At 42.5% G+C, this 23,947-nt stretch overlaps 1 protein-coding gene across 2 annotated transcripts in view; it reads right to left on the reverse strand.

Annotated features, from left to right (window-relative positions):
* TRIP12 (thyroid hormone receptor interactor 12) overlaps window positions 1–23,947 on the reverse strand; it is a 3,849,287-nt gene that overhangs the window by 1,994,747 nt on the left and 1,830,593 nt on the right. The window lies entirely within an intron of this gene.

A 23,947-nucleotide genomic window follows, 5' to 3' on the forward strand; every position in this document is an offset into this window, starting at 1 on the left:
TAAAATATAATACTTTAAGCTCTTATGGGCTTAATACTGAATGTTCATGGAATCTCATGATAAAATTGTGTTTTTTATGAATAATGGATTTATTGTACTAATTAAGAGAATAATTGAGTAAATTATTTAATTGTTTAATTGATGGTAGTTAATGTGTGTATAAAATGGCAGTTTTTTTCTCTTGATGTACTTCTAGAAGATAATTGCTGCCGAAGCGCTAAAGACTTGAGACATTTTGTCATAAAGTGTCTGTTGGTGATTTCAGCATTTTCTTCTTGCTGTGCAAGTTCGACCTACCTGCAACAGTAAGTAAATACTAGAATTCCTCATTGCTTCAGTGACACTGTTTTATCTGCAAAGATAACCCAACCCTGGCCAGCTTTCAAAAGCTTAGACTCCCCTCCCTCCCTCTCTCTCCTTTTGACAGCTGATTGGCTTACCACATCCTGAAAGGGAAGCCTTAAGCTGTCACAGGAAGTGTGTGTTCAGGATTTCAGACAGGAAAGTACAGTTTTGTACCTACCATAAATGTAGATGTTCGAGTGCTAATACAGCTGCAGTCATAACAGATGGGTTCTCCTGTCAGGCGGTCCTCGGTCCAATTCCAAAGTCTAGGTCCGGCCGGTTGTCGTCACTTCTTCCCTGACGCCAGTGACAGGGTATAAAAGAACCAGCCGACGCCATTTTCTTCAGTTTTTCTTGCCCCAGATGTCAGGTGCCCCCAGAAGGAAGGCAATACATAAATTTATGTAATTATGAAATGCAATATCCAAACCAACGTGAAATACTCACAGGAAGAGCAGCGTTCCAAAATAAAATCAAATAAAACAAAAGTAAGCTGTGGCTGAAAGCAATTCAATAGTACACATTCACAGTAAAGATCACTTAAACATGTGAATATACTGAACAGATGCTCCAACTCAAGCGTGAACAGAACGTCCTTTAATCGCGCTTCTTTCACCCCAGTGCTTCATCAGACTGTACAAGGAACAAATTAACAGTTATATACCCAAATACAATTAGTTAATTAAAATGTTAATTGAACATAATTAAACATAATTAATAATGATTCAACAACTGATACAATACAATATGTATATAGTACATACATAAGGTATATTCAATAGCAGATATCATGACATTATCTATGTATATATATTTTCTACATTTTAAAATAAATAAATATTTATTAAACATGTATTGCTGTCTAAGTCAATATTTCAACCTGTAATTGATAAAATGGTCACTAGATGGTGCCAAACATAGCAGCAATAAACTAAAAACCACATCTAGCATGCTTATAAAAATTTTTTTATAAAAATTTTTAAATTCTATTAGGTCTATTACGAAGGGGGAAAGTTGTACATACTGTATAGCAAAAAATAATAAATAATTCCTAGGAATGTTAGGAATTATTTGTTATTATTTTTTGCTATACAGTATGTACAACTTTCCCCCTTCGTAATAGACCTAATAGAATTTAAAAACTTTTATAAGCATGCTAGATGTGGTTTTTAGTTTATTGCTGCTATGTTTGGCACCATCTAGTGACCATTTTATCAATTACAGGTTGAAATATTGACTTAGACAGCAATACATGTTTAATAAATATTTATTTATTTTAAAATGTAGAAAATATATATACATAGATAATGTCATGATATCTGCTATTGAATATACCTTATGTATGTACTATATACATATTGTATTGTATCAGTTGTTGAATCATTATTAATTATGTTTAATTATGTTCAATTAACATTTTAATTAACTAATTGTATTTGGGTATATAAGACTGTGCTGTTAATTTGTTCCTTGTACAGTCTGATGAAGCCCTACTGGGGTGAAAGCGCTTACTGATTAAAGGACGTTCTGTTCACGTTTGAGTTGGAGCATCTGTTCGTATATTCACATGTTTAAGTGATCTTTACTTGGTGAATTGGTGTACTATTGAATTCGTTTTCAAGCCACAGCGTTCCACGTTTACTTTTGTTTTAAATGAAATGCAATATAATCAAAATACAGTAGTTGCAAGCAAATACACCATAAATGAATACCCCAATCAGGTTGTATATGAGGAGGTGTTAGCCAATAGGCCTGTCCCAAGAGGGGAAGGAGGGAGGGAAACCTGGACTGCAGCTGTATTAGCACTCGAACATCTACATTTATGGTAGGTACAAAACTGTACTATGTTCATCGTGCATACAGCTGCAGTCATAACATATGGGAAGAATCCCAAAGCTAAAAAAGGGGTGGTAGGCACTAGGTGGAACTAGGAGGAGCCAGGAGGCCCTGCAAGACTGCAGTGGCAAAGCCTGCTCTAGTTTTGGAGTATAATGGTAGGTGGTAGTGCTTGGAGAAGGTATGCACAGAACTCTAAGTGGCTGCTTCCAAAATATCTTTGGTAGGAACTCCTCTGAGGAAAGCTGCAGAGGTAGCCGTGGCCCTTGTGGAGTGAGATCTGATGCCTGCAGGTACAGTTTTACCATGAAAAGAGTAACAAAAGCGTATGCAGTGGGCTATCCATTTTGAGATTGCCTGTTTGGAAATTGGCTTCCCTTGAGCTCCTATAGCATGGGACACAAAGAGTTGTTCTGATTTTCTGAAAGGCTTTGTTCTGTCCAAATAATAACGCAGCTGTCTGTGGATGTCCAAGGAATGTAGTAGTCTCTCCCCTTTGTTTTGAGGATTAGGGTAAAAGGTAGGTAAGTGGATAGCCTGATTCAAAGCTACCCTGGATACCACCTTTGGCATAAAGGACGGGTTGGTTCGTAAGGAAACTCTGTCCTGATGGAAAATGATGAAAGGCTGCACAGCCATGAGGGCTTTTAGTTCCGATACCCTGCAAGCTGAGGTGATAGCCAGAAGGAAGGCTGTTTACCAGGACAAATATTGCATATTTGTTGAGGCAGCTGGCTCAAAAGGAGGCAAGGTCAGCTTTTCTAGAATGAAATTGAGGTCCCAAGCAGGTATTGGTTGTTTCCTTGGGGGTTTTATATTCTTAGCCCCTCTGAGAAACTGTCTTAAGAAGGGGTGAGAGAATAAAGGTGGATCAGTGTTGCATTCTGCAGAAATGGCTGAGGCATGGATTTTGATGGAGGAAAATGAAAGTCCACTGCTTAGCAGCTCAGCTAGATACTGTAATATTTGAGGTAAATTCAGTTTTCCAGGATTCTGGTCCTTTTTCTCATTCCAGGCACAAAACCATTTCCACTTTGCGGAGTAAGCTTTTCTAGTAGACGGCCTTCTGGCCTCCAAAATGACATCCTGCACCTCCTTGGAGAGTAGGGTCTGTTGTGAAGTTAAGGAATCTTCCATGCGGCCAGATTGAGTGTTTTCAGCTGACTGTGAAGAGTTTTGAAGCTGTGCTGAGTCAGAAGAAGAGGCATTAGAGGTAGGGTCCATGGTGGGGAATGCGTCAGGCTCCTCAGGAGTGGGTACCAGTGCTGTCTTGGCCAGTCTGGAGCAATGAGAATCATCTTTGGTCTGTCTGCTCTGGTTTTTAATAGAACTTTGGGCAGCAGAGGAAGAGGTGGAAAGACATAAACTGTCATTGTTGTCCAACTGAAAGAGAGAGCGTCCACTCTCCAGGCCTGTGGATGAAAAGTCCTTGAGCAGAATTTTGTCAATTGGTGATTTTTGTGGGAGGCAGAGAGATCTATGTCTGGCCTTCCCCATGCTTGAATTATCTCTGTAAAAACTTGAGGATGCAACTTCCATTCATGTGGATCTGTCATATTTCTGCTTAGGTTGTCTGCCAGCTTGTTTTCCTTGCCTGGCAAGTACTGTGCTTGAAGTTCGATTTGTAATTCCAGAGCCATGTTCCAAAGTGACATGGCAAGCCTGCATAGGGGGTATGAATGGGTTCCTCCCTGTTTGTTTATGTACCACATTACTGTGGTGTTGTCTGTCCTTATCAATAGTTGACCTGGATGCAGAAGGTCTTTGAAAGCTATAATAGCATTTATTACTGCTAGCATTTCCTTTTGATTGATGTGAAGGTGCTTTTCTTTTTGGGACCATTTGCCCTGAATGCACCGATCTGTCATGTGCGCCCCCCAGGCGTAGTCCGAGGCGTCTGTTGTGATTACTTGATTTGCTTGAGGCTTGCAGAATGGGAGACCTGTGTTTGTTTGGCATGCTTGCACCCACCACAGAAATTCCTTTTGAAGACATGGAATTAGTGGTATTACTGTTTCCAAACTGTGGCTGTGTTGAGACCATAGGTTTTTCAGGTACCATTGAAGTTTCCTCATATGCAGCTTTGCACATGGGATTAGTAGGATACAAGATGCCATGAATCCCAGAGCCTGCAGGATTTTCCTTGCAGTCAGCCTGGTGAAATTTGCTAGTTTTCTGAAGTATTGAGTTAGTTGCCCCTGTTTCTCTGGCGTGAGGTAGGCCATCTGGGTGTTTGTGTCCAAGTTGGCACCCAGGAAAATTATTTTCTGAGAGGGTATTAGCCTTGATTTCTTTTTGTTGACTGTGTATCCCAGAGAATTCAACAACATTATTACAAAAGCCAGATTTTTCAGAAGTATTTGCTTGCTGTCCGCTTGGATCAGGCAGTCGTCCAAATATGGGTATATTTGTGTCCCTTGAAGTCTGCAATAGGCAATTACTGATGCCAGGCATTTCGTGAATACTCTGGGCGCAGTAGATAAGCCAAAGGGCAATGCAGAGAATTGATAATGGGTTGAACCTGCAAGAAATCTGAGGTATCTTCTGCAATTTTGTCTGATTGGGACATGCTGGTATGCCTCCTTGAGGTCCAATGTTACCAGCCAAGACTCCTTGCCCAGCATGGGAAGAAGCTGCTTTAATGTGAGCATCTTGAATTTTGGCACGAGTAAAAATGTGTTTAGGATGGATAGGTCCAAAATAGGTCTCCAATCTTTTCCCTTCCTTGGTACCAGGAATAGTCTGGAATAAAAACCTTGACCTTATTCTTGAGTAGGTACCTCTTGAATAGCTTCCATGTCCATGAAATCTGAAATTTGTCTTTGTGCCTCTGCCCTTTGATTGTGTGGCAGGTTTGGCATGCCTCTCATTTTTGGAAGGGTGTGAAAATGGAATCTGTAGCCTCTGTTTATAATGTCCAGGATATCCATTTGTCTTTTGTGACAGTATGCCAATTTTTCGAAAATAATGCCAGTTTTCCGCCTAAGGGTGCTGCCATTTGAGCCTTGCTTGGCATGCAAAGGGGAAAGTCATTGGGTTTGCTTTCTGAATGGCTGCGAACTATCCTCACCACCTCTGTGTAGGAGCTTGCCATTGTCTGCCTCTAAACGATCCTTGAGATTGCCCTCTGCCCCTCGGGCGCCTGTATCTACCTCTTTGGGGTCTGTCCGTGGCTGGAAAGGACCAATTTTTGGAAGGCCAATTTCTACTGTAACGTGGAGGTTGCACCTGTAGAAAATCTTTCACTGTTTGCATTGATTTAGCCTTTTCCTCCATTTTCTTTAATACCTCCTCAGCTTTAACACCAAATAATACATCCTTTTGTAGAGGGGCATCTAGTAATTTAGCTTTGACATGATCTGGTAAGGTTTGCTCCTTGAGCCAGGCATGTCTATGTATGACTGATCCTGTAATAGCAGCTCTACATGAGGCCTCTAGAGCATCAAAACCACATTGCAAGTTATGTTTACCCACTTGTTCTGCACTATGCATCAAATCCTGCAACTCCTTCAAGTCTGGTTGTTCAGGTTGTGACATTTTGCTTCTCAACTGTGATAACAGAAACTGTTGGTACTTTAACATATGGAACTGGCAGTTTAATGCCCTCATGGTTAAGGTGGCCGAGGTGTATACCTTTTTCCCCCACCTTTCTAAAGATCTGGAATCTCTCTCGGAAGGTAATGGATTTTTAGCAGTGGAGGCCTTAATTCCCTTGGGGCCCTGTGAGATAGTTTCTGGGTCAGCCGCATGGTTTTTGTATAAAAATTGGTGTGAGTCAGGAACCCGGTAGTACCTGTCAGGCTTGACTGGGGCTGGAGGTAAACAGTCTGGGTTAAGGCAGGCGTCCGAATACACATCATCTAGTATGTCTAAGACAGGAGTTATAGCCAGAGGCCTGTGCTGAGGTAGCAAGAGAAAATCCCCAAGCCTTTTCTTGGAGTCTGAGTACTCTTGGCCTTCCCAGTGGAAGTGTTCCCTCAAGGTATGCAAGGTTTCCCCAAATGAGTAATCCTCTGTGGGGGAGACAGAGGGAATGGACTCCTCTGCATCAGAATCTTCAAAAGGGGAGTAAGAATGTTCCTGTTCATCAGAGTGCTCTGAAATAATGGAGGCCTGGTCAGAGGAGGGGGATTCTTCCTCCACTCTGGGCCTTTTGTCCCGGGGGGGTTGAGAACCCCTGATAAGAGTAATTAAATCCTCAGCCATTTTAAGCATCTGTTTTTTAGGCATGGGGCCTGGAGAAGGGCCCTGTGTAGTTTGTCTCTTGGAATGCATGGCTGCTTTAGACTTAGTGAAAGCCTTGATGGAAAAAGAAGAGGAAGGTCTGAAGACACCTTGAGAGGAGGCAGACCTGTCTACATTTTGAGTTTCACCACCTAGAGTGGCTTCGGTATCTGTAGTCGGGGTGTGGGCCGAGGAGCCTGCGACCTCGTGCACAGTAGACACCGCCAATGAAGTGTCGTCGGTAGGCAGGGGCTGTGTAGGTGCCTCGCTGAGAACCGGACCACCTGTAGTCGGCCTTGGCGTGGTGTCGGTAGAGGCCGCGGACCTCGTGTATCGGTCCTTATCTTTGCGTTTTTTAGACAAAACTGGAGTCGGAGTATCCGACGACATAATGTAGTTAAATTTTTTGCCAAAATAGTGCTGGGCGAACTCCACCCGACGCTTAATGGTGCATTTGTTGAATGTAGCACAAAAACGACAGACTGAGACGTCGTGGTCTGGGCCTAAGCAAGGAATGCAGAGGGAATGAAAATCCTTATGCGGTATTTGCTTCCCACATGAAATACAATTATTAACTTTGTCTGACATCGGTCTGAGGCAAGAAAAGTTTCCCCAACGGGGTACTTAGCTTTCAAGACGACTTCGGTTGCAAAATTTTCGTAATTTCAGGAGCTGGCCGACCGGCACTTGCGAACTGCTTCTGCTTCTGGCACCACGCGGCAAGAAAGACTGAAGAAAATGGCGTTGGTTGGTTCTTCTATACCCCTGTCGCACTGACGTCAGGGAAGAAGCGACGACAACGGACGCCGGACCTAGACTTTGGAATTCGGCCGACCGAGGACCCGCCTGACGGCAGGAGAACCCATCTGTTATGACTGCAGCTGTATGCACGATGAACATGTACCTGAAGCTAGAATCATCTAGCAAGATTAAATTTGTAACCAATCATAATACCATATAAAAAACAAACCCCAAAACAACAGAACCAAAAGAGGTTAAAAAACCTCAACTATGCACAATCTGAGGGATGGCAGGTGGATGCTGTCACAGAGGCAGTGAGGAAAATGAACATTTAATGTTACGGGTAAGTAAGACGTAAGCAAACATACAATGTTCATTATTTCCACGGCCTGAGAGGAATTTTAGGTACATTCCCAAAGCTTACCCTACCTGGGAGATGGAAAGATAAAAGGATCCAGGAGCTCAAGGAGAATGGTCCTAGCAAATCCTGCTCTTGACCTTGAAAAGAAATCTAGTTTGAAGTGCTTTGTGAAGGTATAAACAGATGATCAGGTTGCTACCTCTACAAGGCTTCTAGAGTCCACCCTTTTCCAATATGCCAGTGAAGAGGATAAGGCCCTAGCAACTGAGCCTTAGCCTTGCCTGGAAGAGATTTACCAAAGTGGAAGCAACAGAAAACAAAAGCAGAGGACAGCCATTATGCAATAGTTTGCTTAAAACCAAGATTACCTTTTTTAGCCCCTGTACTGGCAACAAACAGCTGTTCAGCATTCCCAAAGAGCTTTAGTCTGTCAAGGTAATACCGGAGTTGCGTTTGCGCATCAAAGGTATGTAGAATCTTCTCTCCCTTGTTCTGGATCAGGACAGAATACTGGGAAATTGATGGCTTGATTCAAGGTCAATTCAGAAATAATTTTAGGCATGAATGATGGATTAGTGTGCAACACAACTCTGTCCTTTTGAAAAATCCGAGCTGACCTCACCATGAGAACTTGCTGCTCAAAGACTCATCTTGCAAATGTCAGAGCACCCAGTAAAACAATCTTCCAAATAATGAAGCACAAACCATCCTAAAAGGCAGGTTCAAAAGGAGGCAAGATCAATTTTTCAAGAAGAAGGTTAAGATCCTAGGGAGGAAGAATTTACTTTTCAGGGAGTCTCACAAGCAACACTACTTTCATAAACTGACCACAAAGAGAGACGAAGGAAGGGGACCCAAGGGCAGACAAGCTGAAATGGCTGCAAGATGCACTCTGAAAGAAGCATATGACAAACCATTTTTAAGTAGCTCACTCAAATTTCAAATCCAGGGGGGTTAAAACCCTTTCAGGAATTGTTATTTGTCTAGGCACCACCTATAAACACAAGATTTTCTAGTTGCAAATTTTCTTGCCCCCTTAAATGCCTGCAGCACATTTCCATGGAACAAGTGCTTACAAGATATCAAAATAGAATCATCCCAGCTGTTAGGAGCAATTGCTCTAAGATGGAGTGCACCATCTCCTGATGCTCCGTGAGGAGATCCAGATCCAATCTGTGAGGAAGCTTGTAGCAATTACTCTTGACCAATTCAATTAAGAGAGAGAAACAATTCTGCCTGAGCTAAAAGAGGGTTAATGATCTTTGCTAATACTTTCTGAATCTTTAGAAGTACCTTGGAAATCAGTGAAAAGTGTGGAAATGCATAAAGAACATTCCAGACCATAAGAACGGTAGAACATCTGTCTTCCAATCATGGCTGCAAGGATGTCTTGAACAGAATTTTTTCAGTTGACTGTTTTGAAAGCAGGTGAACAGATCAATTTGAGGTGTTCCCCACATCTGGATCAAGTCCTGGAAGACATCTACAAGGATCTTCCACTTGTGAAGGTCTGTCAAGTATCTGCTTAGTCTATCTGCCACTGTATTTTGCTCTAACAGAATGTAAAAGGCCTGAGGAATCAGAGAATGCTGTAGAACCAGCTCCCAGGCCATCTTTAACAACCAAAGAGGGTATGACCTTGTACCCCCCTTGCTTGTTCAGCTATCATATCACAGTAGTGCTGTCTGTGACCACTAGAAGAGGACCCAAAATCTAGAAGTGATAAAGAACTTTTAAAGCAGCATGAAACTGCCAACATCTCTTTTACGTTTATGTGCTTTAGCATGTCCTGAGGGTCCCCACAAACCTTGCACTTGAATTCCCATGGACACTGCTCCCCACACAAAATCTGAAGCATACATCTGGACAGACTGGACTGGGGTCTGAAATAAGAAAGGGAATCCTGAATACAGAGAGAGTTAATTCCACCACCACTGCAGGTCTGTTTCATATATCTCTTTACCGGTACCTGGAAATTCAACAGATGAAGGAACTGGGTCCAACAACTCTTCAATTACCATTGAATATTTTTGATGTGTGGTCTGAATAGTGGTATCATGAGGATAACTGATGCCATGAGGCCTAGAATTTTGAGGAAGTCTCTTGCTGAGTCCGCGTTTAGAAGAGGGAAATCCAAGAAAATGCCCTGAAAAGTCATTAACAGGGTTTGAGGAATGACTTTTAAATATTCAATTCGAAGCCCAGATGGGAAAGGTGGGATGCAACCTTGTCTAAGAACTCCCATCAAATGGATACAGAATCTGTACAAACTAGCAACTTTTGTAAATAAGGAAAAATGTGAATGCCTAGGGTACTGTAATAGGCAACTACTGGGGCGAGACACTTTGTAAACACTAGAATTACAGAAGACAACCCAAAGGGTAATGCAGAACAGTGACAATGTAAGCCAGACATGAAAAAGGCAAATTCCTGAAAAGGGGTGCAATAGGAATATGATAAACATCCCTAATATTAAATTCACCATGAAACCGTGATCAGGAAACAATGATGGGACCAACTGTAATGTGAGCATTTTGAATTTTAGAACTTTTACAAAAGCATTTAGAAAGGCCAAATCTAGGACAGGTTGTGTGTCACGGGCACTGGTTCTACGACCCCTGCTTCTACCATGTAATGGAGCACTGAGGGGAAACAGCTCTGTCTGGACTGGTGGGTGAGGAAAAATTCCATGGAAAAGGGGAAGATTTTATATCCACTGCCAAGTGTATCCTCTCCAAATTTTTCTCAGAACCCATTTATCTGAAACTATTTGCAGCCAGGTTGCAGGGTTGAAACAGAACCTAGGAAAAGAAGGAAGGGCAGAAAGGGGGATAGGAGTACTTTGTCACTCAGCATAGTCATTCCTTTGCAGGGATTGATCCTTTTTCGGAAAGGAATCCCTTGTTTGGTTTCAAAGAAATATTCTCCTGCCATATCCTTTCAGATCCCTAATTTTTGTTTTTTTTCTGCCCCTCAAAGGAAGACACTTTTTTGTGGAGAACTTGGCTACATGAAACATCCTAGATACCCCATGAATTAATATGCCTCTATCATACCACTGTTTGAGAATCTGGGTAACACAGGGCCCAAACAACAATTCAGAAAGTACAGTTGTGTACACATACCATAAATGTAGATGTTCAAGTGTCTTCACTGTTGCAGTCATCACATTTGGGTAGATTTCCAAAGCTAAGGATGGGAGGAGGAGTTTATATAGCATTAGGAGCAGCTATAAGGCCCTGCAAGACTGCAGTGGCAAAGCCAGCTCTGGATTTAGAGAAAAATGGTAATGCTTTGTGAAGGTATGTACAGAAAGTACAGTTGTGTACACTTACCATAAATGTAGATGTTCAAGTGTATTCACTGTTGCAGTCATTACATTTGGGTAATCCTGCTGGCAAGTTGCCCTCAGTCGGCCTGAATTCCAAAGTCCTGGGTCCTGCGTCAGCTGCTGTCGCCCCTTCCCTGACGTCAGGTCGTCAAGGGTATAAAAGATGCAGCAGACACCATTTTCTTTAGTTTTTCTTGCCCCAGATGTCAGGTGCCCCCTAAAAGGGTAGCCAAAATTTATATACATATAAATACATGCACCAATATAAACTTTACCTTCATCTACAGCAAATACACCACACAGGTTGTATAAATCAGAGAAGGAAAGATAGGTTCCCATCAGAAGAAAAGGGGGATGGCGGGTGGGTAACCTGGAGTGCGACAGTGAATACACTCGAACATCTACATTTATGGTAAGTGCACACAACTGTACTATGTTCTTCGTGTTTCACTGTTGCAGTCATTCCATTTGGGTAGAGTCCCAAAGCTATGGATGGGAGGCTGGAGCTAAACAGCATTAGGAGCGGCTATGAAGCCCTCCAGAACTCCAGTGGCAAAGCCTACCTTGAATTTAGAGTAGAGTGGCAGATGATAATGCTTTGTAAGGGTGTGCACTGAGCTCCAAGTAGCAGCCACTAAAATGTCCTTGGTTGGTACTCCCCTGAGAAAGGCTGCTGAAGTGGCTGCAGCTCTGGTTGAATGTAGCCTAATGCCCTTAGGCACCGACTTGCCATGGTGTCTGCCTGGCTGGGGGTAATGTGAATGGCTATCCCTTGTTTTGGTGACAAGTCTTTGCCCACCATTGAAACTCCTGTTGCAGGCAGGGAATGAGAGTAATCATAGTTTCCAGGCTGTGGCAATGTTGAGTCCAAACACTTTTTAGTTACCATTGAAGTTTCCTCATATGCAGTCTTGCATATGGAATTAGTAGGATGCTGGATGCCATGAAGCCCAAAGCCTGCAGAATTTTTCTTGCAGATAACTGAGCCTTTGTTGCCAACATTTTGAAATAGGTAGTCAGTTGCTTTTGTTTGTCTGGCGTGAGATAAGCCATCTGGGCAGTTGTATTTAAGCTTGCACCCAGAAATATTATCTCTTGAGAGGGTACTAGTTTTTATTTCTTTTCATTGACTGTGTACCCTAGGCATGTTAGAAGTTTTTTCAAAAACGCCAGATGCTGTAGAAGAATGTCCTTGTTCTCTACTTGAATTAGACAGTCGTCCAAGTAAGGATATATTTGTATTCCTCTTTGTCTGCAGAATGCAATTACTGGTGCCAGGCACTTTGTAAAGACCCTGGGCGCAGTAGATAAGCCAAAGGGCAGTGCAGAGAATTGGTAATGCATTCAGCCAGCTTTGAATCTGAGTTATCGTCTGCATATTTGTCTGATTGGGACATGCAGGTATGCCTCTTTTAGGTCTAAAGTCACAAGTCAAGTGTTCTTGCCCAGCATGGGCAGAAGCTGCTGCAAAGTCAACATCTTGAATTTTGGTATATCCAGGAATGTGTTCAGAATAGATAGGTCCAGTAGTGGCCTCCAGGCCTTGTCCATTCTGGATACCAAGAACAGTCAAATAAAATCCTTGTCTCTGCTCTTGCTCTAGTACTTGTTGAATGGCCCCCTGCCCATTGATTTTTTGGCAGATATGGCCAGCCGTTTGCCTTTGGCAGGGTATGGAAATGGAACTTGTAGCCCTGTGACACGATATTTAGTACCCACTTGTCCTGGGTTATGATTTGCCAATTTTGAGAAAAAAGTGCAAATTTTCCCCCTAAGGGTGCTGCCAGGAGATAAGTGCTTGGTGCAGGCAGGGGAAAGTAATTGGGACTGTTTCCTGTATGGTTGTGATTTGTCTTCTCCAACTTCGGAGGTAGAAGCACCCCACTGCTTTGACCTGTATGAACCTTGCACCTGGGATCTGCCTCTAGGGCATCTGGATCTGCTCCTCTGAAGTCTGTCTGATACAGGAAAGGACCAATTCTTTGATGGCCAGTGTCTACTAAACCTAGGTGGCTGTACTTGTAAAATAATCTTTGACAGTTTGCATAGATTTAGCTTTGTTCTCCATTTTCTTTAACACCTCTTCTGCCTTAACACCAAACAAAGTATCATGCTGTAAAGGTGCATCTAATAATTTAACTTTGACATGATCAGGCAGACTTTGTTCCTTTAACCAAGCATGCCTCCTAATTACAGAACCCGTAACTGCGGCCCTGCAGGAGGCCTCCAAAGACTCAAAACCACATTGCAAAGTATGCTTTCCAACTTGTTCAGCTGCATGCAATAAATCCTGCATTTCTTTGTTTTCTGCACACTCAGAGTTTAACAACATTTTCTGTTTAAGCAATGTCATGATATGTTGCTGATATTTGTGCATATGAAACTGAAAGTTTAAGGCCCTTATAGCCAAGGTAACAGAAGTGTAAACCTTTTTTCCTCATCTATCCAGTGCCCTAGAATCTCTATCACAGGGGGTAGGGTTTTTTGCAGCGGAAGCCTTAACTCCTTTGGGACCCTGTGAAATAGTTTCTGGGTCTGCAGCAGGGTTTTTAAAAAGTAATTTATGAGAGTCAGGAACCCTGTAATATCTGTCAGGCTTAACAGGAGGTGGAGGTAGAGAGTCAGGGGTAAGACTAGACTCTGAAAACACATCTACAATGTCTAACACAGGTGGAATGGCTAGTGGCCTGTGCTGGGGTAGTAGAAGGAAATCCCTGAGCCTCTTTTTAGATTTAGAAAAATCTTGGGTCTCCCAGTGGAAATGCTCCCTCATGGTATGCAAGGTTTCCCCAAAAGTATAGTCCTCTGGAGGAGAAGCTGAAGGAATAGATTCTTCAGCATCAGAATCCTCATAGGGGGAAAAGAATATTCCTGATCAGAAGAGGAATCAGAAGAAATGGAAACCTGATCTGAAGATTCATAGTCAGTCACTTGCCTAGGCCTCTTATCAGGAGGGGGATGGGAACCCCTGATCAAGGTAATCAAGTCTTCGGCCATTTTGAGCATCTGTTTTTTGGGCATAGAGGCCTGACCACGTGGCTCGAGTTTGTTTCTTTGCTTTAGAAGGTGCTTTAGCCTTTGAAGCTGAAGTTGGTTTAATGTAAAGATGTTTAGGCCTGAATACTCCCTCAGAAACCGGTGCCTGCTCAGCAGCTCTTGACTCATCTGAAGGAATAGTATCCGAGGCTCCAATACCTTGAGTTTCCAGCGGCATGGCCGATTCCACGTGGGAGTCGGTAGCAGCCTGCGACTCTAAAGTAGCGGGCATCAGGGGCTGCGAAAGCACCTCACTGAGAACCGGCGACTGGCTTAGGAGAAGCTTCATCATCGGTTTTGGGCCTAGGTTGTCTATCTCTCTCCTTTTCTTTGCATTTTTTGTGAACTCCGGTAGTCGGATGACTATCCAACGACATTTCTGGATAATTAAACTGGCGTCCAAAAATAGTTTAAAGCAAAATCATACCGACGCTTAATAGTGCGTTGGTTATAGATTCATAGATTAGTACTAAGCTAACTGCCCTTGCGAGCCATTTTAAGCTTAGCCAATTATCCCTTGTGAGACTCAAACCCTGCACCTTGTGTTTGTAAGGCAAACACCTTAACCATTAGGCCACCCTCCCAACTTAAATCTAGCACAAAACAGACAACTAGAAATGTGATCAGGGCCTAGGCAAGGAATACAGTAAGAATGAAAATCTTTATGAGGTATTTGCTTTCCACAAGAAATACAATTATTTACTTTTTCTGACATCAGTCTGGAGCAAGAAAAAAGTTTCCCTAACGGGGTACTTCGCTTTATTGAGGACTTCGGATCTGAAACTTGAACACGAAAATCTCAGGAGTTGGCCGACCGGCACTTGCAAACTGCTTCTGCTTCGGGCACCACGCGACAAGAAAGACTAAAGAAAATGGCGTCGGCCGCATCTTTCATACCTCTGACGACCTGACGTCAGGGAAGGGGCGACAGCAGCCGACGCAGTACCCAGGACTGAAATTCAGGCCGACTGAGGGCAACCTGCCAGCAGGATTACCCAAATGTAATGACTGCAACAGTGAAACAAGAAGAACATCTCCAGGTAGCAGCTTCTAGGATGTCCCTAGTAGGGACACCCCTAAGAAAGGCTGTAGCGGTAGATGCAGCCCTGGTTGAATGGGGTTTAATCCCCTGTGGGATAGGTTTTCCATGGTGCTTATAGCAAAAATGAATGCAATGACCTATCCATTTAGAAATGGTTTGCTTTGAAATAGCCTTCCCCTCTGCTCCTGCAGCAAATGCCACCAGCAGTTGTTCAGATTTCCTTGGAGGTTTAGTCCTGTCCAAGTAAAATCTAAGTTGTCTGTGCACATCTAAGGAGTGCAGTATCCGTTCCCCTTTATTCTGTGGATTCGAAAAGAAGGTTGGCAAATGAATGGATTGATTAAGAGCCACACTGGATACCACCTTGGGTATGAAGGAGGGATTGGTCTTGAGGGACAACCTGTCCGCATGAAAAATGAAGAAAGGCTCCACTGCCATAAGGGCCTGTAATTCAGATACCCTTCTTGCTGAAGTGATTGCTAAATTTTAACTCTGCACTTGCAGCTGGCTCAAAAGGAGGCACAGTGAGTTTTTCCAATACAAAGTTAAGGTCCCAGGCTGAAGTTGGGGCTCTTCTGGGTGGTCTTAAGTTTTTGGCCCCTCTGAGAAACTGCTTATGCAGTGGGCGAGAAAAGAGGGGTGGGTTCTGTGTTGTAATGAGCTGAAATGGCTGACGTGTGAATTTTGATGGAGGAAAAGGAAAGGCCCTTGTGAAGCATCTGAGTTAAGTATTGAAGAATCTAAGGTAAATTTGGTGCTACTGTGGCCATCCCTTGAGTTTGGTTCCAGGCACAGAATCTTTTCCATTTGTCAGCATAAGATTTTCTAGTACTAGGCCTACTTGCCTTCAAAATGACATACAACACTTGTTTACTGAGGGATGGTAACGGGGACATTAGGTAATTAGCCAGGCTGCCAGGTTCAGTGATTGAAGCTGGGGGTGCAGAATCTGGCTGCCCTGCTGTGACAGCAGGGTAAGAGTCTGAGGCAGGTGCCATGGGGCTAGCTGTGACACACTGCGCAAGAGGGGGTACCAGTGTTGGCGTGGCCAGACTGGTGCAATCAGTATTATCCTTGGTTTGTCCTGTTTGATCTTTAGTAGTACTTTGGAGAGGAGAGGCAGAGGAGGAAAGGCATAAACTGAGAGATTTTTCCAGCTTAAGGACAAAGCATCCACTTTCCAAGCTTGTTTGTGGGGAGTCCTTGTGCAGAATTTGTCCAATTGGTAGTTTTAGGGGGAGGTAAACAGGTCTATATCTGGGCTCCCCCATTTTTTTATCAACATGTTGAAAGTCTGTGGTTGCAGTTTCCACTCGTGTGGGTCCATTAGATTTCTGCTTAGTTCATCTGCCAGTGTATTTAGTTTTCCTGGCAGGAATTGAGCCTGTAGATGCACTTGGTAGCTCAAGGCTGTGTTCCACAGAGCCATGGCTAGTCTGCAGAGGGGGTAGGAATGGGTACCCTCCTGCTTGTTGATGTACCACATAACAATGGTGTTTGGCCGTCTTTACTATTAATTGTCCTGGAAGAATGTGGTCCTTGAAGGCTGTCAGAGCATTCTGTACAGCTAACATTTCTTTTTGATTGATATGCAGGTGCATTTGACTTGGGTTCCATTTGCCCTGAATGCACCTCCCTGCCAGGTGAGCCCCCCATGCATAGTCTGATGCATCTGTTGTTAGGGTTTGCGTGGCAGGGGGCAGAGTGAATGGTAGTCCTTTGTTTTGGTGGCAGGCCTCTGCCCACCAAAGGAATTCTAAACGTAGGCAAGGTATGATAGGAATCATTGCTTCTAGATCCTAAGAATGTTGACACCATAGGCTTTTTAGATACCATTGTAGTTTCCTCATATGCAGTCTTGCATATGGAATTAGAAGAATGCACAAGGCCATGAACCCCAAGGCTTGCAGCATTTGCCTTGCAGATAGCAGGGTTTTTGTGGCCACTAGTTTGAAGTTGTCAAATTAGTTTCTCTGGCGTAAGAAAAGCTATCTGGGAAGTTGTGTTCAAGCTTGCTCCCAGAAATATAATTTGTTGACAGGGCACCAGCTGTGATTTATTTTCGTTTATGGTGTACCCCAGACAAGTTAGCACCTTTTGTACAAATGCCAGATGATTCAAAAGCATGTCCTGGCTTTCTGCCTCAATTAGACAATTGTCCAGGTATGGATATATTTGAATATTTCTTTGCCTGCAAAATGCAATGACTGCAGCTAGGCACTTTGTGAATACCCTGGGCACAGTAGATAAGCCAAAGGGAAGTTACAGAGAACTGATGGTGCATGTAGCCTGCTTTGAAGCGTATCTTCTGCAAGATTCCCTGATTGGAATGTGCAGGTAGGCTTTCTTTAAATCTAGTGTTGCCAAAAAGGCATCTTTGCCTATCATGGGAAGCAACTGGTGAAGAGTTAGCATCTTGAATTTTGGAATCACCAAAAAGGTTTAGGATAGAAAGGTCCAGGATAGGGTGCCATGAGTTGTCTTTTCTGGGTACCAGGAAAAGTCTTGAGTAGAAACCTTGTCCCTTTTCCTCTTCTGGTACAGTCTGAATAGCCTCTAATCTTAAAAGAGAGAGTATTTGCTTTTGGGCCTCTGCCCACTGATTTTAGGGTAGATCTGGCCAAACGTTTGGGGTTGGTAACGTGTGGAAGTGAAATCTGTATCCTTGGGAAACTATGATTAAAACCCATTTGTCCTGGGTAATGAGTTCCCAGTTTTTTGCTAGCAGAGCAATATTTCCCCCCTAAAGGAGCAGTCAGTTGAGAAGTGCTTGGAAGATTTAAAGTGAAGTCATTGAGACAGTTTACCATAGGGGGGAGTCTTACTACTCCCCGATTTGGAAGTGGGAGCCCCCTACTGCTTAGTCCTGTGCGTACCCTGGGTCTGAAGCCTGGCTGTTCTGCTGGTTCTAGGTTTGAACTGAGAAGGCCTAGAAGAGGCAGGAAAGGACCAATTTTTTGAGGGTCAATGCCTACTAAATCTTGGAGGCTACACTTGTAAGAAATCTTTAACAGTTTGCATAGGTTTAGCCTTTTCCTCCATCTTTTTAAGAACTACCTCTGCTTTGTTGCCAAACAGGCAGTCCTGATTTTAGGGAGCATCCAGCAATTTCGTTTTAACATGATCTGGAAAAGATTGCTCCTTAAGCCAAGCATGCCTTCTAATTACAGACCCGGTGACAGCAGCCCTGCAAGATGCCTCTAGTGAATCAAAACCACATTGCAAAGTATGTTTTCCAACCTATTCAGCAGAATGCATTAAATCCTGTAAATCCTTATTTTCAGTACAATCAGGAATCAACATCATTTTCTGTTTAAGCAATCCAATAATATGCTGCTGATACTTTAACATATGAAACTGGCAATTTAAGGCCCTGATGGCCAAGGTTGCAGAGGTTTTCTTACTCCATCTATCCAGGGCTTTGAGATATCAGAGGGGTAGGATTTTTGGCAGTAGTAGCCTTAATGCCCTTGGGTCCCTGTGAAATGGTCTCAGGATCCGCAGTAGGATTTTTAAAAAGAAACTTGTGAGAATCAGGAAACCTGTAGTATCTATCAGGTTTTCTGGGAGCAGGAGGTAAAAAGTCAGGGGCCAAGCTAGATTTCGAAAAGGCATCATCAACAATGTCCAGTACAGCAGGGATAGCTAAAGGCCTGTGTTGGGGCAGGAATAAGAAATCTCTAAGCCTATTTTTAGAATCAGAGTAATCCTGGCTTTCCCAGTGAAAATGCTCCCTAAGAGTATGCAAGGTTTCACCAAAAGAAAAATCCTCTGGGTGGGAAGCAGAGGGAATAGAGTCTTTGGCATCAGAATCCTCATAGGTGGATAAGGGTAAATTCCTGGTCATCAGAGGAAACAGAAATTTCAGAATCCTAGTCAGAAGTATCATAAGCAAATTCAGTCCTAGGTCTCTTAGAGGGGGAAGGTTGGCTTCCCCTGATTAAGGTAATAAGATCTTCAGACATTCTTATTTGTTTTTTAGGCATAGAGGCCTGCCCATGCAGTCTGGTCATCTTTTTCCTGGGCATGGTTCGAGTTTTAGGCCTTGAAGAAGAAGATGGCATTGGCTTAATATGCAAGTCAATAGAGCTGAATACACCCTTCGAAGCCGGTGCCTGCACAGTGGCTCCAGATCCATCCAAGGTACAGACATCCAGGTTCCACAGTTGAAGCATCTCATGGCATACTGGACTCCGAATGGGTCTCAGTAGAGGCCTGCAAATCTGAAGTAGCGGGTATCAGGGGCTGCGAAAGGACCTCACTGAGTACTGGTGAACTGGCAACTAGCTTAGGAGAAGCATCGGCGGCAGCTTTGGACCTAGGCGGCCTGTCTGTCTTTATCTTTGTGGTTTTTGGAATGTCGGTAGTCTGGTGACTTACCGAAGACACATCTGGATAATTGAACTGAGCACTAAAATATTTTGAAGCGAAAATATACCAACGACGAATAGTTTGTGGTTTAAATAAGGCACAAAACCGACAGGGAGGTACGTCGTGGTCAGGGCCTAGGCATGGAAAACAGTACGAATGAAAATCTTTATGAGGTATTTGCTTTCCACAAGAAATACAATTATTGACTTTTACTGACATCGGTTTAGAGCAAGAAAAAGTTTCCCCAACGGGGTACTTTGCTTCAGTTCAAGACTTTGGTTCTGAAACTCAAAAATGAAACTTTCAGGGGTTGGCCGACCGGCACTTGCGAACTGCTTCCGCTTCGGGCACCGCACGGCAAGAAAGACTGATGTAATGGCGTCGGCTGCATGCTTTATACCAGACTACCTGATATCACAGAAGATGAGACAGCAACCGACGCAGGACCCAAGACTTTGATAATCAGGCCGACTGAGGGCTACTGCAAGCAGATAACCCAAATGTAATCACTGCAACAGTGAAATATGAAGAACATCTTAAAGGTGCATTCAAAAAATGGCATTCCCCGAGAAAATATCTGCACATTCAAACACTCCTCTCAAAGCATGTTTCGAAACCAGAGTCAAATTAAAAACTTCATTCATACTTTTGAGACTTTTGCTCAGGTAAGAATGCTGCCAAATCATCCAAACTGTATGCACACTGTAAAGTAAATTTTCACATATAACGCTAATAATTTAACATTCTAAAGGCTAGATTACTAGAAAGAGACATCCTTTTGCCCTAAAAATCTAACCATTCCCTCTGTTAGGGAACACTGGATTATATACAGCCAATTACTTTTTACTTGAGCAGGCAGAGGGGGAGACCACAGCTGGGTTGAGAGTCAAATGAGAAAAACACCTATCATATCTGAAGAGTATTTTTCTCTGACCCTTTTTAGGGACTAATGGAATAGATACTGGTGTCCTGCAGGCAGCTTTATAAACATCTTCCAAGGCCTGTAACGGGGGGGGGGGGGGGGGACAGCCACAAAACTGGGCATCTCTTCCTCTATAAGGGCATATACCCTGCCTAGCTCTGGGGTAGTTCCAGACTACTTACAAACAAAATCATCTAATGAAAAGTGAACACTGTTTTAAGCTCAAGTTCACTTTTTGAAGAATCAGAGTGACTGCAATCAATGTCAACTAGGAAAATCACCATTGTCCTCCTCAGATTCCTCATAAGTTTTTCACCAAACTAGCACTACAGCTATGTTATACGAACACAACCACCAGAATTAGCTGTCTGCAGAACACTCTTAGCCAAGGAAACCACATCAGCCTTATAAACAAGCTGTAGTCTGATTATCAGCTGTATGATGATGCTTCTGTTTCTTTTTCTTGTGAACTTCACTACTAGATAAAATATTTGCAGACAAAGTATTATGTCTGGCAAGGAGTCTCTTACCCAGCACTATTCCGGCACCTGAATGGTTTGGTTATCCCCTATCTGTGCTTGGTACTGCCACCAGAGGATTTGTCTAACCCTCATTCCATACTGGCTAGCAAAACTACACTAGAGAGATGGCCAAGCAGTGGACCCCACAAAATCACTAACCAGAGACAGAGGCATATTTTTATTTATTTATTTTAATTTTTAGATGCACCTGGATTTGATGAGGGGAGGGGTACCAAAGTTAGGATCCATCAAGTCGGGGGGGGCGGCACACCAGCCAGAATAATAAACCGACAATACTGGATAATGTACCACAATAAGCAAAAAGCTTCCAGTAACAGGTATCTCTCTCCACACAACTAAACTCTGCCAAACAGTGCTTTTATCACAAAACACAGTTTGAAATGTGTTCAGAATTCTTTTAAAACTGAAAGAAGTTAAAGAATTTCCAGTACATAAAGCCCAAACACCAAAGCAACCAATGTGCCAAACCAGTGTTAAAATTCACTCCACACAAGTTAGCCAAATTAAACTGCCATAAAATAAAGTTTAAAAGCAATTTAAACTACATTTTCTGCTCAGAGAGACTAATATCTCTGCGACATACTTTAACTTACTTTGAGGTAAAAATTACAATCTGGTGTTAAAATGCAGAGAGTAGAGCCTTGTATACAGTAGATAATGTATAAATGCTGGAAAAAAATCCAAGTTCTACAATATTTCTCTGTCAAAATATTAAAATAAAACAAATTAGTAAAGACAGACACAATGAAACTGCAGTTCTGAGTGCATAAGACAGTCTTTAGTGTCTAAAAGCTCATATACACATTGCACTTCTGAGATGAACATGGAACATTTCCTCAAACAGTAAAAAAACAAGCATTTGTCAAATATAGAAGTCGAATAAACATTGCTACAAGAAGAAATTCCCACAGGAATTACTGTAAACACTGACAGAAATAAATATATATTTTTAAATAAACCTAAGAATAGAAATAAAATTAGAAATGAATAACAAAAAATGAGAAGGAGGGGTGGTCACCAAATAGGATTTGTCTGATGGTCTGAGCAGTACGCTGGGAAAAATCAGCACTGGACCGTATGAAGAGTTATAGGACTTTCTTCTTAAAGATGTTAGAAAAAAAATGAACACTCACTTCCTGTGACAGATGAAGGCTTAGTTCTCAGGATATGTTCAACTAATCAGCTGTCATACAAAGGAAGGGAGGGAAGTCTGAGCTTCTGAAAGCTGGCCAGTACTGGGTTACCCTGGCATATAACCCAAAATGCCACTGAGATAGTGGGAATGATGAACACAGAAAGCTGCAGGGCTATCACTAGCTAGCTTTCACTATGTATTTCACCTAACAATGCACAGTACTGGTGATATACAATGGAATGTACCTCACAGTACGGGGGGGGGGGGGCAACCTGGGCTAAACTATCCATGCTCCAAACACTAGTGCAGATGCCTCTGCAAATGTTTCCAAGTCAGTAATGGGACACACACAGCATTGCGCAACGTGGAAAAGGACAGGGCAATGGCAGTTAGTCTTGTAAGTGGAACTATCTTTAGGAGAAAGTAAGATATAGAAGTCTACCTCGACTCAAGGGGTGCAAGGAGTTAGCAATGAACCAAAAATGGAAAGCTATAAAGCACTGCAAACTATGTTGACTTCCTCTACTACGATATGTATTGTGGGTCCAGAATATGGTTGTTCTTAGTGCAGTGACCTTTTCAGTTCAGTTTCTACTCCTCTTAATACTGCTCATATCTGGGTAAATTCTGAAAGAGAGAAAGCCATAACCTGGAACAAGCTCAGTAACAAGCATCCAAGTCCTAGAAGAGACACAGTAATGGTGTAGAATTACTGCTACATGCAAAAAATGTTCCAGGTGAAAGTAATTAAACAGAGAAATGCTCACCCATTAATTCTGATTTCTTATGTGTGTGAGCACGGTTTATGCAGTGTGACAACAGACAAGTCTAGACTGTGAATAGAGCCAACATTTTTTATGAATATTAAAGGGGAAAAAACAAATCTAAGTGGGGACAAAACTATGAATGGCATGCAGGGATTTGTTACATATTTTATACAAATCACATGTTCTAGTACTAACTAAATAAACAGTAGGTGGTTGTCACAACACATGCTAGGTATTACAAGCAATATACTGCAGAACAGCAATAGTCTTTTCTTAAGCAGATCAATGGCAGAAGTGTTCTTATTTTTCACTTGCTCATCTCAGAAATCGTCCTTCAAATTCCTCAAGTAACATGGCATTCTTCTTATCCTACATGACCATACATCACATATAGTTTTCACAGAAACCAGCCAGGCATTACATAAGGGATGAGTGTGCAACTGGTCATTCATAACAGTCTAACAAACTGGGCACTTGCATCAAAGTCACACATATACGGAAAAAGACATGCATACTTGCTGGACCTAGTGTGGTAGAGGAAGGAATGACAAGACACTGCCTGCATGCAGAGGATGACCTGAGAGATGTGTTCTGAAGGAGATCTATTAATCAAGCCCTGGTGAAGACAGACTCAAAATTTTAACCATACTGAGCATGCAAGTCAGTCAGGGGGAATATCCACCCAGAGTGCACTTGGTTCATTAACTATGCCTCATTGCTGACAAATCATCAAGGGATGTCAACATGTAAGGGTAGATGACCTAAAGCAAACTAAGCAAAGCATACTAACACTGCTTGCATCATCAGCAGAGCTGGCTCCCAGGATCACTTGTTCAACTCTAAGACAAGCAACCATTATAATCAGCCTTAAGGGGAAGCTGTGACCCTAGCTCACAGGAATTAAACAACCAGAACTAGTACCAAGACTCCACAAAGATATGGCAGATCATGTTGGGACGTTACTTTAGGGGATTTACAATGTAGCAGAGAGAATTTAAAAAAAAAAAAAAAAAAAAAAAAAAAAAAGTGCTCAGTTTGCAAAAAGCATCAGCTTCCTCAGCTTATATACGGATTCCATGACTAACAGGAGTGATGGTCGAATATAGACTATTATATGGATCTTAACTGTACTTGGCATTGCCTTCTGCAGTTTTAATATGGCTTCTCAAGTGTTATTTATAACAAATTTATACATTCTGAACTTGAGAATGTGTAAATAAACCATAAAAGGAAAAAATTACCTTGCTTTGAGATAACCATACAGCACAGTTCACTTAAAACATTAGAGCGACCT

Source organism: Protopterus annectens, chromosome 5.part0 (assembly GCF_019279795.1).
Source record: "Protopterus annectens isolate FY-2018-M chromosome 5.part0, PAN1.0, whole genome shotgun sequence".
Lineage (NCBI taxonomy): Eukaryota > Metazoa > Chordata > Ceratodontiformes > Protopteridae > Protopterus > Protopterus annectens.